General features: G+C 39.7%; 1 protein-coding gene and 1 long non-coding RNA gene across 2 annotated transcripts in view; one reads left to right on the top strand and one right to left on the bottom strand.

Moving 5' to 3' along the window:
* Positions 1-24,465, top strand: part of LOC130453528 (zinc finger protein 260-like) — a 498,148-nt gene that overhangs the window by 262,630 nt on the left and 211,053 nt on the right. The gene's annotated exons all lie outside the window — the stretch shown is intronic.
* Positions 294-24,441, bottom strand: LOC130456867 (uncharacterized). Its single transcript, XR_008915914.1, has 2 exons — positions 22,663-24,441; positions 294-15,235 (listed from the first exon to the last, which is right to left on the bottom strand). It is a non-coding gene; the product is annotated as an uncharacterized LOC130456867 (long non-coding RNA).

Genomic DNA, 24,465 nt, shown 5'->3' on the forward strand with positions numbered 1-24,465 from the left:
TGAAATCTCAAACCACAAATAAAGTTAAGCAGCTGCATATGTAACGCCTTAACTCCCTCTCCTCTGTGGATTAGATGGGGGTTGGGGGGATGGAGACACAGAATGCAGTCTGAGGGCAGGGAAGAGTATTGCATATGGTCTCTAAAAGGTTCACCATCACTGCTTTCGAGGACTTGACAGCTTTTGACCATTAGGGAATTCATACTGAAGAGAAACTTCTTGAATGTAATAGACATGGGAAAATGTTGAGTTGCCAAGCACTACTCAATAACAGAGAATTCATTCATGAGCCCTTTTATGATCATAAATGTGGGAAAGCTTTATTTTCTTTTTTAATTGAAAATTTTTAATTATTTAATTAATTTAGAATATTTTTCCATGGTTACATGATTCATGTTCTTCCCCTCCTCTTCCCCCAGAATAGCCGATGTGCAGTTCCACTGGGTTTTACATGTATCATTGATCAAAACCTATTTCCATATTATTGATATTAGCACTAGGGTGATTGTTTAGTCTATATCCCCAATCATATCCCCATCAAACCATGTGATCAGGCAGTTGTTTTTCTTCTATGTTTCTGCTCCCACAGTTTTTCCTCTGACTGTGGATAGCATTCTCTCTCACAATCCCCTCAGAATTGTCCTGGGTCTCTGTATTTCTGCCAGTAGAGAAGTCCATTAAATTCGATTGTACCACAGTGTATCAGTCTCTGTCTAAAATGTTCTCCTCGTTCTGCTCCTTAGTTCTGTATCCTTTCCTGGAGGTATTTCCAGTTCACATGGATTTCCTCCAATTAATTATTTCTTTCAGCACAATAGTATTCCACCACCATCATATACCACAATGTGTTCAGCCATTCCCCAATTAAGGGATACTCTCTCATTTTCCAATTTTTTGCCACCAAAAAGAGTAAGGCTCTAAATATTTTTGTACAAGCCTTTTTCCTTATGATGTCTTTGGGGTATAAACCCAGCAGTGCTGTGGCTGGATCAAAGAGCAGATAGTCTTTTAATGCCCTTTGGGCATAGTTCCAAATTGCCATCCACAATGCTTGGATTATTTCAGAACTCTACCAGCAATGCATTCATGTCCCAATTTTGCCACATTCCCTCCAACATTTATTATAGGAAAGCTTTATTTCCAAAAGAACACATCATTTTTTATCAGAGAACTTAAAATTTAAAAAAAATTGAATATAATGAATATGGGGAAACTTTCAGGGTAAGGTAAAGCCTTATAAAACATAAGAGAACGTCAGTAGGAACTGGAGAGAAACCATTTCAATGTAATGAATGTAGGGCAAGCTTCCATCACCAAACAGCACTAAATATCAGAGAATCTATACTGGGTAGAAAAGTCCTTTGAATTGGATTAATGTGAGAAAGTTTTCATTTTAATGGCTCACATTATTGTCCAAAAGAGAACTTGCACTGGAGAGAAACTACTTGACTGGAATGACTATAGGAAAACCTTTAGTTATAGCTTTATTACCAATGTGGGAAAACTTAATTGCAGTATTTGAGTCCAGTCGTGCACAGTGAGACACCAGAGTTGTTTGTCACCATGAGACAAGAATTATTTAATTCTGGATATGCAGGCCAGGTTGAGCCCTAAAAATATTATAGGGGATCTGGAGATTCCTGCAAGTAATTTTCTTAGTAGTACATTTTAGGTAATTTATGTGCCTAATTTGGGATCTGCCTACCTGCTGGCCAATCAGATATTTTATCCTCCATCCTTTGAACTCTAGATAATGTAGCATGATTAATAGTAAAATTCTTCTTTCATACAAAGCATGGGTCTGGTGGGAGCTGGAGAGTCCACAAGACCTCTACACCCAGAATGTCTTGCCATCATGAATAACTTTGTGTTCTTGTTAGGCAGAGAAGAACTGGGGCCAGATGGTCAATTCCATGCTTCCTCCGAAGTATTCAGGTATGATCCAAGACAAAATACTGGGATGAGAATGGCAGCTATGTCTGTTCCACATTCAGATTTTGCAGTTCGTGTTATTGGTAGGTACATCTATGCTATGGCTAGAAGTACTAGGCATGAGACATTTTATTCAACAGAAAGTTATGACATCACTGAAGACAAATGGGAATTTGTGGATCCTTATCAGGTCAATAAATATGGACATGAGGAGGCGGAGTCAAGATGGCAGTCTAGAAGGAGCAGAAATTCAGACCTCTGAATACCCTTCCTTATCGATCACAAATTGAATGGTCCCAGGGGAGTGATAATCAAACTCAACAACAAGACAAAGCCAAGGAACCCTCCTGCTGGACTTAATTCAAAAGGTACACCCACCAAAAAGCTGGAATCTGAGAACACTCAAGTTTAAGGGGAAGACAGAAGGAAGGTCCCAGGACCCAACCCCACTCCCAACTAGAGTGCTGAGACTCCAGTGCCAGTGGGAACTTCTGGGCAGGCAAAAGTACTGGTCTGGATGGCATACCTTGCGGGCAGGGCTGTGCCAAGTTCAGAGTGTCCAACACAGGTAGCGGGGAAGGAGCTAGGGAAGGAGCATAGACCTGGTAACCTGGCCAGAGCTGTGGAGATCCTCCATATTTGCCCCAGACTTCCAGGAGGTTTTGGACTGAGAGCACACCTAGCCCAACTAAGCTGAACTTAATCCCATCAAAAGTCTCCAGAACCCAGGGAAGCCCACACTCCACACCCATCCTCATTGACTGCTGGACTTTAATCTAATCAAAAGCCTCCAGAGGACAGGGGAGCTCAAACCCCCAACAACACTCCCTACTACACTACACCAAGACTACACCAGGAGATCTACTGTTAAAGCTCCAAGAGGGGAGATTGACAGAAGCCCACAAAACAAAAACAAAAAAATGAGAGGAGCAAGAGCACAGACAAATACGGGGAGTAAAGAAGGGGGTGAATATGAGTAAACAGCAGAAAAAGAAGAAAGAAACTACAATAGACACCTTCTATTCAGCAAATGGAACAGAAGGGGAGAGATCAGCAAACAATAAATCAGAAATCCCAGCAAATTGGATACAGGCTGTGGAAGAACTCAAAACACAATTAAGAGAGGCTGAAGACAATTGGAAAAAGAACTTTAAAATTATGATAAGTCATTTGGAAACAGAGGCACTTGAACTAAAACAAGAAAATAGAGTCTTGAAAGCCAAAATCAAACAACTGGAAAATGAGGCAAAGAAGATGAAAGATGAGACAAAGGAGATGAAAGACGAGGTAAAGAGGAAGAAAGATGACCTTCAAAGAAAATCAGACCAGAAGGAAAAGGATGACCAAAAATCCAGTGATGAAATCCAGTCTTTAAAAACTAGAATACAACAACTGGAATTAAGTGACCTCACAAGGCAGCAGGACACTATAAAACAAAATGAAAGGAATGAAAACATTGAGGAAAATATGAAGCATCTCATTCACAAAACAGATGATTTAGAAAATCATTTGAGAAGAGACAATTTAAGAATCATAGGTCTACCAGAAGACCATGACAAAAGAAAAAGCCTGGACATAATACTACAGGAAATTATTCAGGAAAACTGCCCCAATATCCTAGCACAAGAGGGAAAAGTGGCAATTGCACGAATCCACAGATCACCTCCTATATTTAATCCCCAAATGACTACACCCAGGACTGTTATAGCCAAATTCAAAAACTATGAGACCAGAGAAAAGATATTACAAGCTGCCAAGAAGAAGTCATTCAGATACCATGGAACCACAGCGAGGATATCACAGGATCTGGTTGCATCCACACTGAAGGACCAAAAGGCAAGGAATATGATATTCCGGAAAGCAAGGAAACTAGGTCTACAACCAAGAATCAACTACCCATCAAAACTGACTATATTCTTACATGGGAAAGTATGATCATTCAACACAATAGAAGAATTCCAAGCATTCGTGAAGAAAAAACATACCTGAACAGAAAATTTGATGTCCAAGCACAGGACTCAAGAGAATCATCAAAAGGTAAGTAAAAAAGAGGGGGAAAAGAAAAACAAAACAAAACAAAACAAAAGAACAACAAAAACTTTTTTAAGAGACTCAATAAATTAAATAATATGTATACCTATAAGAAAAGAGGTCATTGGTAACTCTTAAAAACTGTTTCTATCACCTGGGCAGCTAGAAGAATTACACTTAGAGGGAACAGTGACAAACTATATAGAATGAAAGGACAAGACATAAATAGGTATATAGATATATGCATGCATAAATACCTATACATGTGTATATATATATATATATATATATATAACTAGAGCTTAAAAAAGAGATTAATACTAAAAGAAATGGTAAAAGAAACAAATGGGGGTAAATTTATGTGTCACAAGAAGCTCATGGTTGGAGGGGGGAGAACATCAATACACTAGAAGGGTAGTTTGTAGATAAGAAATACTCAACTCTTACATGCTTTGAAACTGACCCAAAGAGGCAAGAACAATACAATCCATTGGGGTAGAGAATAGATTTGTGCCCTATAGGGGAGTAGAAGGGTAACAAACAGACTGGTGGGGAAGGAAGCAGTATAAGGGAGGGAGAGGATGGGGGGGGGCAATTTTAAAAAGACTACAAGGGAAAATAAGGGGGGTATAAGAAGGGAGGGTGGTAGAAAGGGAAGTAAAATGAGGGTGGGAACTAGGGGGACTGATTATAAACAAGAATTGGTGTAGAAGGAAATAGTGGAAGAAGAAAAGGCAGGTCAAGGAGTAGAAATCAAAATGCTGGAAAATACACAGCTAGTAATCATAACTGAATGTGAATGGAATGAACTCACCCATAAAACGCAAGTGAATAGCAGAGTGGATTAAAATCCAAAATCCTACCATATGTTGTCTGCAAGAAACACACATGAGGAAGATAGATACACATAGGGTGAAAGGAAGAGGATGGAGCCAAATCTATTGGGCATCAATTAATAAAAAGAAGGCTGGAGTCGCAATCATGATATCTGACAAAGCCAAAGTAAAAATAAATCTAGTAAAAAGAGATAGGGAAAGTAATTACATCCTGATAAAAGGCAGTATAGACAATGAGGAAATATCTGTACTCAATATGTATGCACCAAATGGCATAGCATCCAAATTTCTAAAGGAGAATCTAGAGGAGCTCAAGGATGAAATAGATAGAAAAACTATACTAGTGGGAGATCTAAACCTTCCTCTATCTGAACTAGATAAATCAAACCAAAAAATAAATAAGAAAGAGGTGCAAGAAGCGAATGAAATCTTAGAAAACTTAGAGCTAGTAGACATGTGGAGAAAAATAAATAGGGACAAAAAGGAATACACCTTCTTTTCTGCAGCACATGGTACATTCACAAAAATTGACCATGTATTAGGGCACCAAAACATTGCAATCAAGTGAAAAAGGCAGAAATAATAAATGCAACCTTCTCAGACCACTATGCAATGAAAATAATAATTAGTAAGGGTACATGGATAGATAAATCAAAAATTAATTGGAAATTAAACAATATGATTCTCCAAAACCGGGTAGTTAAAGAACAAAACAATTACTAACTTCAGTGAAGAAAATGACAATGGTGAGACATCCTTTCAAAACCTATGGGATGCAGCCAAAGCAATACTCAGGGGGAAATTTGTATCCTTGAGTTCATATATAAACAAATTAAGAAGGGCAGATTGGGCATGCAAATTAAAAAACTAGAAAGTGAACAAATTAAAAATCCTCAGATGAAGACTAAATTAGAGATCCTAAAAATCAAAGGAGAAATTAATAAAATTGAAAGTCTATTGATTTATTGATTTAATTGATCTATTGATTTAATAAATAAGACTAGAAGCTGGTACTTTGAAAAAAACAAATAAAATAGACAACATCTATTTAAATCAGTCTAATTAAAAAAGGAAAGAAAAAAAAAACAAATTGTCAGTATCCAAGATGAAAAGGGAGACCTCACCTCTAATGAAGAGGAAATTAAGGCAATCATTAAAAACTACTATGCCCAATTATATGGCAACAAATATGGCAATCTAGGTGAAATGGATGAATACTTACAAAAATATAAATTGCCTAGACTAAAAGAGGAAGAAATAAATTACCTAAACAACCCCATATCAGAAAAAGAAATAGAACAAGCCATCAAAGTACTCCCTAAGAAAAAATCTCCAGGTCCAGATGGTTCACAAATGAATTCTATCAAACATTCAAAGAACAACTCATCCCATTATTATACAAGCTATTTGACAGAATAAGCCAAGAATTGGTTCTACCAGATTCTTTTTACGACACAAACATGGTACTGATCCCAAAGTCAGGCAGGTTAAAAACAGAGAAAAAAAATATAGACCCATCTCCCTAATGAATATAGGTGCAAAAATCTTAAATAGGATACTAGGAAAAAGACTCCAGCAAGTCATCACAAGTGTTATTCACTGTGACCAGGTAGGATTCATGCCAGGAATGCAAGGATGGTTCAACATTAGGAAAACTATCCACATAATTGACCATATTACCAAGTAAACTGACAAAAATCACATGATTATCTCAATAGATGCAGAAAAAGCCTTTGATAAAATACAACACCCATTCTTTTTGAAAACACTAGAAAGTATAGGAATACAAGGGCCTTTCCTAAAAATAATAAACAGTATATATCTGAAACCAGCAGCAAACATCATCTGCAATGGGGATAAACTAGAAGCCTTCCCAATAAGATCAGGAGTGAAACAAGGATGCCCATTATCACCCCAATTACTTAACATTGTACTAGAAACACTAGAAGTAGCAATTAGAGAAGGAAAAGAAATTGAAGGTATTAAAATTGGCAATGAGGAGACCAAGCTATCACTCTTTGAGGATGATATGATGGTATACTTAAAGAATCCTAGAGAATCAATCAAAAAGCTATGAAAGGAAAGGCTGTTCCCCCATGGGGACAGCATGCAGCTTTAGCAAAGTTGCAGGATACAAAATAAACACACATAAGTCATCAGCATTTCTATATATCTCCAATCCATCTCAGCAGCAAGAATTAGAAAGAGAAATTCCATTTAAAATCACTCTAGACAATATAAAATCCTTAGGAATACATCTGCCCAGACAAACACAGGAACTATATGAACACAACTACAAAACACTCTCCACACAATTAATAATAGATCTAAACAATTGGAAAAATATTGATTGCTCATGGGTGGGACGAGCTAACATAATAAAAATGACAATCCTACCCAAACTTGTCTATCTATTTAGTGCCATACCCATTGAACTTCCAAAAACCTTTTTTTACTGAATTAGAGAAAACCATAACAAAGTTCATTTGGAAGAACAAAGGATCAAGGATATCCAGGGACGTAATGAATGTTTGTGAGTTGTCTTTTGCTGACATCTCAGAAACTGTCTCCTAGATTTTTCTTCTCCAGATTGGAGGTCATTCTGCCTGTTCTTTTCCTATTCCTCTTCCTACCTCTTGAGCTGTGCCTGGCACTCAAGGTCTTCCCATCTGAACCACTCTCTCCTCTCCTCCTTGGTTTCCCGGGAGTTAAAGACCTTCTCGGTATTTTTAGGAGGTCAGAGTGACATGGGCAGTGTACCCCAGAAACCCAGGAACTATTATCAGGGAAACTCCCTTGCTTTGCCTCCTCCTGACTCTTAACCTAGAAACACCCAATGACCCCCCACCTAGGGTCCTGAGATGTTTACCCTCTTTTGTCCTCTAGATTTAAGATGGACAAAGAGATGAATCTTTATGCCCCCAAGCAGACCCCAGTCAGATGACCACCTCACCCCACCAAATGCCTGAGGGACTAATACTCTAGCTCCTGTCCACACCAGGACATAGCATCTAAAGAGTATATAAACCCCAGAACTGATGTCGTCTGGGGGACAGCCTTTCCATCCATGCTGTCCTCCCAAGGAACTGCTCCCCATCTTGCTGTTCCACCTTGCTATCCTCCTGGCCACTCTCAACATTACTCTCTAAATTAATAAATCTCTTTTTTGTTTTTAAGCTAAGTTTTGGAGTCTTGCATGCTTGCAAAAGGTATCCTTCCCGAACCCAAGGGTATCCTTCCCCCGCCCATAACATTTTGGCGCTCAGAAGAACGAGGGACAACCCCCATAACAAGAGAGGGGCTGGTTGATGAATTCGTCTAGGTTTTGGAGCTTCATTCGAATGTCTGGGGATGCCTGATTAACGAATGCTAAAAGAACTGTGATTTGACTGGGGGCACCATGGTGTCTAAGGGGGAATAAATCCTAAATGCCCCCTGTAGGCGCTCTAAAAACACTGCTGGAGTATCTTCAGGGCCCTGACATAGATTCAAGTTTAGCCGAATTAGTGGGCTTCCGGCTCACCACCTGGAGCCCGGTTAAGAGAGTCTGGCGGTAGATTCGAATAAGCTCCCTACCTTCCTCCGAGGAGAAGTCCCTGTCCGGACGGGGTGGTAAGAAAAACAGCAGCAAGACGGGTTGGGTCTGCAGTGGGCTGACCATCATCACCAAGGACCAGTTTGCATCCCTCGGCATAGATGCGGTTGCACTCCTCCGGGATAAAGATGGTGCTGAGGAGGTGTTGGCCGTCATCCCAGGTGGGACTGTGAGTCAAGAAAATTAACTCGACCAAGTCAATTAATTTCTGAGGCTGTTCAGAAAAGGGTGGGTTTTGATGCTTCCAATTATAAATATCACTTGAAGTGAAAGGCCAATATTGGTGGACAAAGGGACCTCCAGGCACCATAGGGCCAACTGGATGAACTGGGAGGGCAATAGTAGAAGAGGGGGCTTCAGGGCTAAGAACACGACGTCTGAGGCCCCGAGTATGGTGTGCAGGGGGAGAGGGGAACTCTGCCAGGGAAGCTATCACTGCTGCTTCGTTATCCCCTCCCTGAAGGGGAAACGGAGGAGAGAGCGCAGGTGGAAATCTGGTGGGGGGAGGCGAGGGGCAGCTCATCTGGGGTGGGCAACACGGAGGGGGAGTCTGAGTGGTAGTTTTCCTGAGCTTGTCCAAAGCCTTCAGGGAAGAGAACAGATATTGGTTATCATATTCAGTCCAATTTTCTAGTCCCAATTTAGGAAGGAGGGGAGGGGGTCTACCGAACAGAATTTCAAATGGGGTCATACCTTGTACATATGGGGTGGACCGGGCCCTCAGGAGGTCAAAGGGGAGGAGGCTTACCCAGTTCTCGCCAGACTCTAGGACCAATTTTGTCAGGGTCTCCTTCTAATTGCTGAGTCTCCCTGGCTACCAAAGAAGACCCATTATCTGACCCTATTCCCACTGGGAGTCCAAATGCAGGAATGCTCTCTGACATTAATTTCTTAACTACCACTGAGGCAGTTTCATGTTTTGTTGGATAAGCTTCTACCCAACCTGCAAAGGTGTCTACCAGGACTAAAAGGCCCCTGTACCCATATGTCCCTGGCTTGATTTCTGTAAAGTCTGCCTACCACTGGCTCCTGGCTCCAGCCCTCTTCACTGGGTGCCTCTGGTTCCTTCGGGCCCCCCTTTTGCTTAACCCGCACACGTCTAACATCTCTAAGTGATATCTTTGCAGATTCGGTGCATATTATGAAAGACAAAGTCTATGTCCAGCATATCACTATTTTGTGCCTCCCGTATGTGTGGTGTCCTGTATTCTCTTTGCTAGCTGTCTCCCCACTGCTTCTGGTAAATGAGTCCTGCCATCTGGCAGGCCCAGCCATCCAAAGGGGAACCACACAGCCTCCAGGAGGGCCAGAATCTCAGGCCCCACCTGGTTCAGTGCCCCCTGCCATCCCATTCTCTCCCCTCTCCAAGTATCTAAGGGAAAAAGGGTGAAGGTCCATGTCTTCTGTAGCTTCTTCACTGCTGAGAATGGGTGTAGAGCTGTCCCTGCCTATGGTCAGGAGAGAGGGATTGGCTACAGGCAATATCCAGGGCTGCAGGCTGGAATGGTTGCCGAGTTTACAAATGCCTATGAACCTCTCTCTCACAGGGGAGTAGTCCAAACGTGAACAGGGAGGGGAAGACCGCAGACACAGGGTCTCTAGGGCCGTGTCCTCAGTGAATGCGGGGGTCACAGGTCGGTGGAGACCTGCTTGGAGATCTGAAGGGTATCCAGCCACCACTTCCCCCAATGGGCAGACAGGTCACAAGGGGGAGAGCCAGCCCCTAAGACAGAAGTGCAGAAACCAGGACTGGGGAAAAAACTAGAATAGCAGATAGAAACAGAACATTAATACAGTAGCAATTAATATTACACATTTGCATTTGGGTATCTTAGCCAACAGACTCCATCTTCAGAAATCATCTTCTGTCAAGAATAGATCCCTTTAGGAAATCGGATTCCTGAGTTGTTTGCAGAGCTGGTATGTGATGTTTCTGTTAAAGAATATCCTTTTGCAAAGTACACATTAACTATTAACATCTATAAACACTTGAGTAACAATATGTTACAGATGTATTCCTTTACCCCAGATTCTGGGGAAATCCAATAAATCTTTGAGCTATATTTCCAAGCTCAAGATCCAAACGTCAACTGTGGTAAATTAAGGCTGCAAATACAAGCCATCCATGAGTAAACTTCACCTACTTCTCAAAGTATGTCCCTAACAATTTGAGAATTCCCAATTATTAGGGTTGTTTGAGGAAATGGACATTTTAATATCACAATTTGCATTATGTGCTGATTATGGGAATTATCATGAAGGAAGAAGGCCCAAAAGGGAAAATATCTCCTCATGCCACAAAGGACACTGTGAGTGGCTTCACATGCAGGTCAATGCTATCACCAGCTCATGCCATCATTGTAGTTAATAGCCTAGATGGTTAGAAAAGGTCCATTTTCTAGGTGAGCCCAGAAAATGCCTCTGTAACCATTCCAGGACATTCTGTGTCCGTGGTGTACTTTGTCACCATTAAATCCTAGAAGCCTTCTTTTGCTTTAAAAGACAAGTCTCACCCATTTCAGTTGAGAGAAATTCTGCTTATCAGCAGTCCAGAAACAAATCTCCATACCCCCAAACAAGCCTTTGATATCCCTACAAGGCTGATCACTCAATTATTCTCAGGTATTTTGTCAATAATTTACACATCACACTTTAGTCACAAAACCTGAAATAAAGAACATGAGTGCTGAATTAAGTAGCTCCATAGTAATATAAATCAGGGCTGTATCATCTCCTGGACCTAGGACCTCTGAAAGACTAAGACAAGGCCATACAGGAATCACTTCTGGGTAACTGTCCAGAGAAATTAAAGAATCATGTGTCATTTTCCCACTACACATACATTAATTTTAGAGATTATCCCTAGGTCAGGGATCCAATTACAAGAGCAGAGCATCTCTCTGTTTTCTTTCTCCTTCTCTCTCCCTCTCTCTCTCTCTCTCTCTCTCTCTCTCTCTCTCTCTCTCTCTCTCTCTCTCTCTCTCTCTCTCTCTCTCTCTCTCTCTCTCTCTCTCTCTCTCTCTCTCTCTCTCTCTGTCTTCCTTCAAAACCCCTCTGCTTAAAAAGCAGAACACAACTTCCATTCTTCCTTTACAAACCCACATACTAAAGCTTTATGGACTTTATATCAAAGTCCCTTTCATCCAAATTCAAATCCAACACACCATCCCACCTTCTCTGACTAACTCAAGTCAAACAAACATATTATTGGTATTACTTCAATTGCTAATCGATAACCCAAATGAATTCTGATTTAAAGGATTATGGCATTGAACCACTATCTTTAGCATAGTGCTCACCCATTATAAATTTCAGTTCATAATACAAATTGGTAAACTGAGGTAATCACTGAGTATTGAACAAAATCTATGGCACAGGTTTACAATGAGCTTTTGTTCACATCTAAACAATACTTAAACACATATTTTAGCAGCAACGCACATAATCATAAAATTCTGAGCAAGCATTTTTCACATATATGCCATTTTTAACATCCTACCCACTCTTTGGCTTCTGTTTGCAATGTATATCCTTATACAGATCAAAATGTAATCAAAATATCAACCAACAAATCCCCAAAACTTGTGTGAGGAAACTTATAAATTACATATTACTCAACTCATTTTATCACTCTGGACATGGAATGTTTGCATTAAGATTCCACAGCTTCAAATAAGCTTTTTGGTCAGACAGGACTGGCAATATTTGCTTGCTTGAGCACCTTAAAACAAGTATATACAATTATTATTGTACATATACAATTATACAATATATACAATTATATATATGTACAATTAATATACAATAAAAATATACTCATCTTTAAGTTCTATCACCCACTGATTTTCAACCTTTTGAGATCCCTATTTCAGTCCCTAAGTATCAGTGTGGAACAATTACGAGCACTTCTTTCTTCTTCCTGTGTGCAAGGAAGGGGTTAATAACTTCTGAGCAATTTATCCTAAGGCTGCCTGGCTTGATTTAGATTTTATTACTTAAGCAACCATGGCCTATCCTTCTTTAACCAGTGAGCTCACTATATTGTAAAAGTTTGAATGTATCAAACCCCTTTCATAATAATATACTCTCAGTGGATTTCAGTTTGAACTCCACACTTCCAAATAACTCTGATTAAGTCCTTTAGCAATGTTTCAGTGTAACCAAACTGAAGTGCAAAGCATTTACCTGGACTCCTCTCAAACCTGTCTAAAGTAGAATAGAACCTCCAGTTTAGTTTCTTTCTAGCTCAAAACATTGCCACATTCCTAATTTAAGTCCATCAACATTATTCCAATTTATACTTTGTTGTGTCTATTTCATACTAGAATTCATAGTATCGGTTAGTACCTCTATTCATTACTCTTATTGAAGTGGAGCACTTCATAAAATGAATCCAGAGACCCCAAAATTCAATGATTAACTTATATAGATAGGTTATAAGATATAAAGTTATTTCCTTTCACATGTACTTAATCACTTTTCCCTAGTTAGCTACATGTTACCTGGCATTCCAGCCTGACCTCTTAGATATATCTGAAGCTAGACTGTATTTAATCCTAATGACAAGCCCTCTTGATTTCAGGGTTGGTTAAATTTGTCTTGTTAAGGACATACAGTTTGTATATCATATAACCTTGACCTATTTAGGTGGAAAATTGAATTCTCTTCATAATACAAATACATACATATTTTGCATTCACTCAGCATTACTAATTTCCAGCATTTGGTATCTGAATACATGTTCGTCTCTAGATTACAAATTCCTTTTTATGCATTTTGCACATTTAAAAAAAAATAATTCATATAACCTTGATTAAAGACAACATCATTTAAAATTTTCCTCTTTTGTAAAATATCAAATTCTTAACACTTATATCATTAAATCCCATGCACAGAATAACCACTTTAAAAACTTCTTGTGTGTCATGTGATTTCTTGCTGCTAGTTCTGACAGCACATACATTAAAATAAATCTTATTTGAAAGATTCCCAATTTTAAATTCTAGAATAAGTTCTTCTCAACAACATAACTTTTTCTGAATGACTTTTATATCTATAAAGTAGCCAGTACAATTTCTGTCCATACAGAATAAACATTCCTCTCTGTGTCAGGCTGTTTATCAATCACACTTAGACAATTCTCAAATTCACTGAAACCATTATTCATTGCAAGGTTTAACAAAACAAACTTCTAACCAGGAGTTTTTGTGCTCAATAAAAATCTGGCAACATTTCACATTTAACTGACAAACAGTAACCACAATACATTACATTTGTACCATATCAAAATCATTAGCAATCCTCCCAAGTTGAGAATTAATTTTAAATGAAAATTGCTAACTGTGGAGTAAAAAAATCTCCCTTTTCTGCTCAGAATTTTCTCTCTTTCGCTCCTTTGGGGGCCCATCCAAAGGAAGAAAGAGGTAAAAATCATTGAACAGGTATTTGCTTTTGTCCTTTGCTAACGATTTTTGACAGTGGAAAGTTCAAGTTTGCAACTCCCCCCTTTTTACATAGAGACGAAACTGTGTCAAAGGCAAATGGTAACATACAATGCTGTGACGAGCATGCTTTGAGAGGAAAAAATAGGTGTCTATAGGATCCATTCTCAAGAAAAAAATATTTGCAGGGAGAAAATTCATGAAAAGTTTCAGTGTACTCAGGGAACATGTGATGAGCTAAGCCATCTGATTGGCCGAGCTGACGTTCTTGTTCCCTAGCTCTCTCTGAACTGATCTATCAAAAACTGACTCTTTTTGACTGTGATTTCTAACAAAATGCTCTTGTAGTATCTGGACAAAACTATCTGCTCCCATTTGGGTTGGAGGTGAGCTGTTCCTGAGGCTCGCTGTTTTTCTCAAGGAAGGGACTTGTAAATCCCCTCCTATTCAGACTCTCTCTCCTGCTTAGGAGCTTGCCATGGGACACAGTCCAGCCCTTCCCCCATAGGCTGCTCCATTGGGATACAGTTGGAGGGAGCAGGGAACAGCCACTACAAAAGAGATTCCCGTCTGCATCTTAAACTCTTTTTGCCTCTTTCTTTGTTTCATTTAGTGGCACAAAAACAACAAAGACTCAACAGAAGCCTATAGGACACACTCTCACACCTTCATACACCTTTGAACCCAAAGGTTCCCTGAAGTCACTGAAAGATGGCTCTTTAGTGACCTGACTGTGGGACTAAGCTGTGTCCAGCAACCCAACAGCCTCTACTGAATCTGGATTTACAGAACTCCATGGCCAACAGGACTCTAGGACCCAAACAGAACTTCAGGACCGAACCTTCAAGCAGGCAGACTCCTAGAGAAGGTAGGGGTCCAAACAGAACTTGAAGACCAAGCCTTAAAGCAGGCAGACTCTTAAGAGTAAAACAGGCCATGGGGCAAAACAAAGCAGAATTCTAGAGAAACAGAACTAATTTACCAGAACAGAACAGGACAGAACAGAACAGATGGTTCCAAAATCAGCCTAAATTTTGGTCAAAATCTCAAATACCAGAACCAGGGGCAGGCTCCGGAGAGGACACCATTCACTTTCTCGGATTTCTGACCCAATCCCTCTCGGGATTTGGGAAATGCATACTCTTCAAGTCCGCACTCAGAAACACCCCCAAAGGGGATAAGGGTTTAAGTCTCCTTCACAGGCCCCGGCTTAGCAAACCCCAGCCACAGGCCTAGAGAATTCTTCCCCAAGCAAGCACACACACACACTCTTACAGAAGCCCTCTCCAAAGTCCTTACCTCCTGATCCGGGGGCTCAGGTAAGTCCAAGTTGTACTCATGCAGGCCTTTTAGGGAGCTGTAGCCTGTTCTCATTCTTTTGCCTTACTCATCTGGCAGGCCTGGGGATAACAGGGCAAGAAGGTTGGAAGTCAATTAAAGCCAATCATTTTCCAAGGGTAGAATAGTAACAAAGTTCAAATTGTAGCCAAAAGAATTTCTCTGAATCCTTTAACATGTGATACTAGCACCCTCCACACTATGGGCATACCTACTCAGGAGAGGGCAACTTTAGATCTTTTTCAGACACAGCTGGATACCCAAAGGCTCTGCTTCTGAGGACTAAATGTCTTAGAGGTTCCTCTTCTGAAGATTGTACCCCTATCCTCTTCCCTCTCTCTAACTAGAAGGATGGTGGACTAACCCTGGAGGCACTGAGTGCATCATTATGGGGTCCTGGCTTATGATAAATACTCTTAAGATTCAGGGACCTATTTTAGAAAGTTCCCCAATTTCACATTTCTGAAATAGGCCACTGGGGGCCTAAGATGAGCCCATTAGGGCTTCAGTGTCTTAAGTAGAAGCCCTAATATCACTGAAAATGACTTTATTCATATTATAAGAAATAAAATATATATCCTTTAAAAAGAATCAACTTCCATCCCTGACCACCAGCAAGTACAAAATCTATTTGAAACTTGCAATTTTTTTTGTTTAATGGTTTTCCTGGCTGGAGGCTGAAAAAGTGGCAGTAGCAGTGATTCTGTTATACGTCCCTAGCTCTGATGAGAAAAAAAAATTCAACCTAGGCTTTAAAAGCTGAAAATGTGCCCAAATAATTCAAGAAATTTACATAATTTAATTAATTCACATAATTTAGTCATGAACCCAATTAGTCACTTTCAATACAATTGGGACCTTCTTTTACCCCTTTAAATTTGTGGGGTGTTGTGGGGAGTAATATCAGGTAAACTCACCAATCTGTAGCCATGGGGAGATATCTTAAGCTTGGAGAATTTGGGTAGGAACAGTAGAGACCCACCAACCCAAGTCTTTCTTGGTGGGTGAGCCAATGGCGAAAATTCATCAGGTACTAGCTTCCTATTTTTTAAACGGGGAGGAGTACCATGAGGAGTGGGATGGAGCATCTAGGGAAGGTCGACAGCTCATCATCCTATCAGGGGTAACCATAATGTAATGCCAGAAATGATCTAAACTATACATAAGGTCACTGAGGCAGATCTCTGAGCCAATTACTATTTATTAAAGGGACCTGGCCACTATCTGAGACTGTCTCATGCTCAGAGTCAAGTTTTATAATCCTGAAGTCTCATCAGACAGTTCAGATGGGACAGTACAAAGTACAGAATCTCCTTGGGGGTCCCACAGTCACTTTAGGGTTCACAAAGTAAAGGGCTAGTAGATTTCCACCTCTATTGTTGAGTAATGGGCTTACAAATGTAAGTACAGAGCAGGCAGAATCCCACCCAAATGTTGGGCAACAGACTCCTAACTAGGAGACATTTTACATTTTGCAGGGACCTTCCAACCCATTAGAACATTTCTATCCTACAGTACTCAGACCATCCAGGCTGGAGGTCTGGGAGTCTTCCTTGCCCACTTATTCTGAATTGTGTTACATATTGGGATTAGTTGATTATCCTTAACTGACTCAATGTACAATAATATATTTTAATACACAAGAAATAATCAGCCACCTTATGGAATGTCTTTAAACTGGATTATACTGACTAGGGGTAAAATCATGGATTTAGGAGGGGTAGAGGGCTACTCAAATAGGGTGGGAGTCCAATTACTGCTCATTGTACCCATCTAGCAAGAAATGGATGGAACCACTAGAACCATATACAGTCTATATTATTCATACTCAGTGATTCCAGTAGTGTCAATAGGAAGACTGACACAAGAAGATCTCTGAGCAATTTTATCAAACAGTGGCTGTCTCAGACCTCCCTCTTCCCCAGAGGATCAGAACACTTGATTCCCAGGGTAGGTTATCTCCACTGAGAGATGTGCCCATGAGACTGAATTCACTGTCTCTGGTTTGGTTTGTTTGTCACCAAAAGGATTCAATCTGGAAGGAGAAAGTTGTTTATCTCCTTTTAGGCATGAAGAAAAAAAATCAATCAAATATCAAAGGGAAAGTAGATGGAAAGGCCTAGAGCACAAGATTACATGAGATCATTTGTAGTAGACTTCCCAATAAGAATACGTGATGGGGAAAAGGCAGAGCCAACATTCCCTTTGCTTTTTACCAGAAAACAACTCTGGCTGGAGAAGAACCTTGTTAATGCTATCACTGTGGGAAGATGGAAGCTTGGATCTATTTCTGATACCTTTAGAAAGCCCCTGCTTAGACTTGCCTCATTTCTGAGATAGCATATGGAAAACCCAACCTGTGAAATTCAGGAGGGAGCTCTGGAGCCAGCCTGACTCTACGATGATGCTGTTGAGGTTTGGCATGCCTTTGTGGACATCTTCTCCTTGAAGCATATTTAGAACCTGTGGTAAAACCAGATTCCTTTGTTGGAAACTCTCAATGTCCTGTGTAGCTTCGAGACTGGACTTGTTTATGGCTCCGGGTCCAGATTTGTTGCTTATTGAGCACCTACAACTCATGTTGACCCCAGAAGCTTTTCAGGAGCTCCAGAGATTGAAATGAGGAAATTTCTGAGCTAGACGTTTTAGCAGCCCATGAGCTTTATCTGGGAAGTACCTCAGCCATTGTTTCCTAATTCCTATGTTTCAGGTTTATAGAAGTAAAAGCTCTTCGAGGCTCTTCGACAGGCCCCCTATTTTGGCTCTCACGTCTGCTGCAGGACTTAATAAGCCTTTCTGAGACCTAAGACCTCAATAGTAGAAATGGAAATGCACATGTGGGCATGCTGGGATTTGAGGGAATATAGTTTTTGCAACTTGTTTCTGGTTTTTCCTTTTAATCAAAGCCTGGTATCTCCAGAGCCTAGTATTTCTTGGTGTCGAAATGTTTAATAAATGCTTGTTGACATAAACCAATAAAATGCAAGGTCCTCCAGGGAGTTATCATTTCATCCTTTTTTTTCTTTTAATCCTTAGCACATAGTCTACTGTCTGGCCCTTAGTAGGTGCTTTATAAAAGAGAACTGGTTGAGAAATGCTTCTTGAAGTAACATGATTTGAGTCTCCAGTTGAAGAGAATTCGAGGCATTCTTTTTCCCCCTGCATTCCAAGACCTGACAAAAGCAAATCTAATCAAGGAAGACTTTGATCTTCATTCAGACTCCATCAGTTTTCTTTGGGAGTAGCATTTGGGAGTAGCAACCTTCAGAATTGTCTTGGATCATTGTATTGCTAAGAATAGTTAATTCATTCACACTTGATCACTGAATAATATTGCAACTACTGTGTTCAATGTTCTCCATATTGTGCTCACTTTACTTTGAATCAGTTCGTTAAATGCTTTTTAAGTTTTTTTCTGAAATTATCTTCATCATTTCTTATAGCAGAATAGTATTCTGTCATAATCATTATAGCAAAACTTCATTTATTTCTCAATTGATGGGCATCCCCTCAATTTCCAATTCTTTGCCATCACAAAATGAACTGCTAGAAAGTTTTGTACAAATAGACCTTTTTTTCCCCAAAAAAGATAACTTTGGGCTACAGACCTGGTCATGATATTGCATAGTTTTAGAAACTTCTGAGCAAGCTTCTAAATTGTTCCCATGAATGTTTGAATCAGTTCATAGTTCCACCAACAATACATAAGCATCTCAAATTTCCCCCATTTGTTATTTTTTTCTCACAAATTAGCCAATCAGATAGGTGTAAGGTAAGTACCTAAGGTATTTTAACTTTCATTTTCCTAAATATACACATATATTCTTCATGTTTAGAGAAACTTGCTGTAAACTTTTTTACCTTAGGATTAACTGGATATTTTTCCTATCCTTTTTCCCCCTGTTTATCTTACTTGCTTTTCTCCTTTCATTCTATTCATTCTAAAGTGTTTTGCTTCTGACTACTGCCTCTTCCACTTAACCAATTCTCTTTTCTCATCCCCTTTCCCTATTCTCTTACAAGGCAAAGGGTATTTCTATACTCAGTTGTGTATATTCTATTTGCCCTTTGAGCCAATTTTCAATAAAATATAAATTCTTCTCCACAACTCCACCTAATCCCCCACTTCAAAAGCTCTTTTGACTCTTTTTTTGTGAGAAAACTAACCCATTTGACTTTTCCCTTCCCTCCTTCCAATACATCCATCTCACCCCTTAATATTTTAATGCATTCATCTCATTATAGTAAACTCATACCCATGCCCTACAAACTGCCCTAATAATGATAAGGTTCCTAGGAATTACAAATGTCATCTTTTCACGAAGGAACGTAAGCAGCTTAAATTTACTGATTGCTCTAGGATTTCCTTTCCTTTTATGCATCTCTTGAGACTTATATTTGAAAATCAGATTTTATTTTCAGCTCTGTCCCTTTCACAAAAAAATACTTAAGAAGAACTCTATTTCACTAAACATTCCTTTTTTCTTCATGAATGTTTGTACTCAGTATTACTGGGTGGATGATGCTTGGTTGTGATCCTAGTTTCTTTACACTCTGGAATATCATATTCGAAATTAACCAGTCATTTAATATCAAAGCTGCTAAATGTTGTGGTATAATGACTGTGGCTACACAATATTTGAATTTTGTTTCAATTCAGAGGATTGTTTGCTATATTTCCTGCTTAATCTGGAAGCCCTGGAATTTAGCTTTTTTTTTTTTTAAATCATGCTTTTCAGTTTGTACAGTCATTCAGTTATCTCTCCTGCATCAATTCAAGGTCAGTTATTTTTCCAATGAGATATTTAGTTTTTTTCTATTTATGTATTCTTTTGATTTAAATTTTTTTTCATAAAATCTCATGGAGGAATTAGCTTCCACTTGCCCAATTCTAATTTCAAAGATATTATTTTCTTCTTTTAACTTTTGTAGCTCTACTTTCCATTTGACTAGCTCTACTTTTTAAGAAGTTCCCTTCAGTACATTTTTGTATATCTTTTTTCAATTTGGCTAATTTTGATTTTAAAGAAGTTCATTTATTCAATATATTTTTGTGCCCTTTTTTTTAACATTTTTTTATTCAGTATTTTTGGTGCTTCTTTTACCCAACTAAGGACCCTTTTAAAAAATTTATTTCATTCATCACTCAATTATTTTCTCAAAGTCCCTCTATTTCTCTTATTTCATTTTTAAAATCCTTTTATGAGCTCTTGTAGGATTTTTTTGTTCCTGAAATCAATTCACTTTTTTCTTTGAGACTTTGTCATTTTCAATTTGTTTTGATCTTCTTGTCACCACAGCAACTTTTAATGGTGAAGTGCTTTTTCAAAGTTGTTTGCTCATTTCTGTAGCCTATTTCTTGACTTTTATGCTAAATTTGAAGTCTGCTCCTGGGGTAGAGGAGGCATTGCTTGAAACCTGGTGTTTAGTTTTGAAATGTAAGTGTTTTCAGAGGTGGCTCTGGAATGGGGTGTAGTGGTTCTATACGTTTTCACTTCTTCCAAGGTGATGTGATGTACAAAGAGGTGTGTTCACTACTCTCTTGGCTTATACTCTGGACAGTGAATAACCAGCCTTTTATTTCACATTTTGGAACTGTGATCAGCATCCCAAATCCCTCATGGGTGCAAATTCTACTATTTCTAGTGCTTGTAGCTAATGGTATTTCTTACATTGGGACTGCCACCAGGCCTGGAACTAGAACCCACATATGAGCTATGAAACAGACTCCTGCACACAATGCTAGAAAAAGGACCTTTGATCTCCTGTTAAATTGTCTGACTGCCCCCTGCCCCTTACTGTCTATGGACTAAGAGCTTCAGAAGTTGCTTCTGCCAATTCAGTTCCCTTAAGGGCCTGCTGCTGATGGGTCAGGGCACATGGCTTTGCTGCTGACAGAGTAAGGCATGGCCTTGCTATTATTCTGTTAGGGTATAGCCTGTGCTAGACTTTGCTCCACTTTCACCATGGTGGGAGTGACCTTTCCTGATGGCCTTCTAAAGTCTCTAGGCAGAAAAATTCTTTACCGCATCCTTTTTGGAGTTCTTCTGTTCCAGAATGTTCAGAGACATTATTTTAAAGTCATATCGAGGAGAATTTGGGAAACCTGAGGTAAATCCCTGATTTCTGTCTGCCATCTTGGCTCTGGTGACCCAGCATTTTTTTTCTTATTCTGAGTTTCAAATTCTCTCCCTCCCTACTTTCTCACACTGCTCCTTGAGAAGGCAAGCAATCTGATATAGGTTATACATGTGCAGTCATCTAAAACTGGTTTCCATATTGCTCATGTTGCAAATGACAAGATGATTGGCAACGTGTGTAGATATGGTGAATTATCTTGGAGTCTTTGATGTTTGATCAAACTCTAAATGCTTCCATAGTGTTTGCTTCAGCTACATTCATGGCTACTGTAACAATGGTTACTGCTCTTATCAACCAATTCCAATTAAGCAGCTAAGTGGCACAATGGATAAAGTAATAAGAATTTTAAATGGTAAATTGCCATTCATTTTGCTGATTGGCTGAGGAGCTAAAAACAAACAAAAAAAAGGCATATCCATCCCTCAGCAAGAAAGTTTCTAAACTTCTCTCATTTTCAACCTCACTCATATATGAGCATTGGTAGTTTTCTGGTACACTGGATAGAAGCATACCAATCCCAGACATTTGCTAGTACTGTGATCCTGGGCAAGTCATAAGACCTCTGCTTATGCAGGTTGCTTCACTTGTAAAATGAGAATAATTATTACACTTAACCCTTATGGTTCTTATGAGAACCAAATGAGCTAATATTGATAAAATGCACTGCACACAGTAGGTGCTATTTAACTGCTAGATATTATTTTTTCCTTATGATTTTGATTTTTACTCTTTGTTCCCCAATTCTGCCCTTCGTAAACTGAATTGTTCTCATACTTCTATTCACTTATTTCCCTGTTTAACTAAATGGATTTCCATTCATAAAACACCTTCTTTTCCCTGGATCATTTAACAGTCAGGTTCATGATCTTTTACTTCTTCTTGAACTATCACTATGTTTGTATACTAGATTCTGAGCTCTGACAACAGGGACTGTCTTTTGTTTCCCTTTGTGTCCTCAGAGGCTAGAACATAGTAGGTGCTTCATTAACGTTTACTGACTAACAGACTAGGCCAGGGCTGACACCTGGCCCAATTTCAATCTCGATTCTGCATTCGGATGTCTTTCCTAGTAGTCAATGCACGCTCTGGCTTCAGTATGTGACTCTCTTTTTCTTGTACCTAATCACCTTTAAATGACTAGACCTAACACTGAAGATCATGGAGGCTCCCTTCTAGGCCCCTGAAGTCTCATGTCAAGAGACACCAAGCAGTCTCTATTTCTGATCTTCCTAAACTGAAGTGGTAATCATACTCATGATTCCATCGGGAAAAAGAAAGGGATTCAGCTTCAATTATGTAAACCTTAGCATTGGATTACTTCCAAGTGAGACAAAACCATTGCTCTTACTTGTGTGCTCCTCCATCATTAGGCACAGCCTGGGACCATGTCTGATCAATGTGCTGAGGCCCCACGTCCAGGGCCAGTCCAGGGTCCCTGCAATCTTCCTTTAATCAGCAGCCTGACCCCAGGGTCATCAGTAGAGCAAACGTTCTCAAAGGTATGGCTGGGATCCACACAGCTGCCCCCAAGGACTGCTGTTTACTGACTTGGCAGTGGTTGAGAGAAAATAAGGGTTGACTTTTGACTGAGGACTTTACTAAGCGGGTAACAGTCATAAGATTTCTCTCCAGTGTGGGTTCTCTGATGTACAGTAAGACCAGACTTCTGTGTAAAAGCCTTTCCACACTGATTACATTTAAAAGGTTTCTCTCCAGTGTGGATTCTCTGATGTACAGTAAGATAAGCTCTCTTTTCAAATGTTTTACCACACTGATTACATTCGTAAGGCTTCCCTCCAGTGTGGATTTTCTGATGTACATCCAAGTTTTCTCTCCAAGTGGAATCACAGGCACCATCACCAATGCATCTTTGCCTCTGAGTTTCTTCCCCAGACAGGCTTAGCTCTGCAGTCATCTCTTTCATTTCAAGTCTAATCTTTCCTTCTGAAAGAAACAAACAACATATACCCATAGTCACCTCGACACATATACATCCCTTTTCCTCAACTGGCAGAATAAAAACTGACTTTCATTCTATTTCCCCAGGCAAAGAGAAAAGTCTACAAACACAAATGGGCAGAATCAATCATTCCAACATGCCATTAGCTCACAACTAAAGGAAGACTTCACTGATAAAGACTTTTACTCATATTCATGTTAGATCCTCACAAGAAACTTGGAGCACAGGCAGGGGAAGCATTCTCATTGCATTCACAGCTCAGGCCATGAGCTCAGAGTGTTTGAGTGACTTGAACAAAATCCTAAAAGCTGAGACTAGAACTCAAACTCCGTAACGTTGTCTCTACATTCAGTCTTTCTTTTTCACTTTGACTGTCTGTACTCTCAGTCCTCTCTTCACAGATAATTATACTACTTGGTGCATACATACAGAAGATTTATATTATTTCATGATGTATCATCTGTAAGCATAATATAATTTTCTTTTTTCTTTATTCTTTTTTTCCCTTTAAACACTTACCTTCCATCTTGGAATCAATACTGTGTATTGGTTCCAAGGCAGAAGAGCAGTAAAGGCTAGACAATGGGGGTCAAGTAACTTGCCCAGGGCCACACAGCTAGGAAGTGTCTGAGGCCAGATTTGAACCTAGGACCTCCTGCCTCCTGGCCTGGCTCTCAATCCACTAAGCCACCCAGCTGCCCCGCATACTATAATTTTCTAAGGGATCATGTTCAATCGCATCTTTTCTGTTTTCTTCTAACAACACCTCTCCCTTCACCTCTGTCTCATGTAATGAGGGGGCCATTCTCCTGAACAAGGCTGACTGCTCCATGTGCACAAGTGATCTCATTACGTCCTCGGTTCTGCTGCAGACTGTCCACTTATCTTCAGTCATTCCCTCTCTGCTTCTCCACTACCTACATTGCCACAACTCCTCTATTTGTGAAGACCCACCAGTCTCTGCTGCCTGCTGTCTCCTCCCTCTCCTCTTCTGTGACTTACCTCCCTGAGGAGCCCACCCAGAACACATGCCTCCAACTCCTTCCCTCTCACTCTCTCCTTAGCCCTCTACAGGCTGGATTCCAAACTCATCATTCAATGGGAAGTGCTCTCTCTAAAGTCACTGATGATGTCTCAACGGCCAATTCCAATGGCCTTTTTCTAACCTCTTCTTTGACCTCCACAGCCTTT

Source organism: Monodelphis domestica, chromosome 2, assembly GCF_027887165.1.
Source record: "Monodelphis domestica isolate mMonDom1 chromosome 2, mMonDom1.pri, whole genome shotgun sequence".
Taxonomy (NCBI): Eukaryota; Metazoa; Chordata; class Mammalia; order Didelphimorphia; family Didelphidae; genus Monodelphis; species Monodelphis domestica.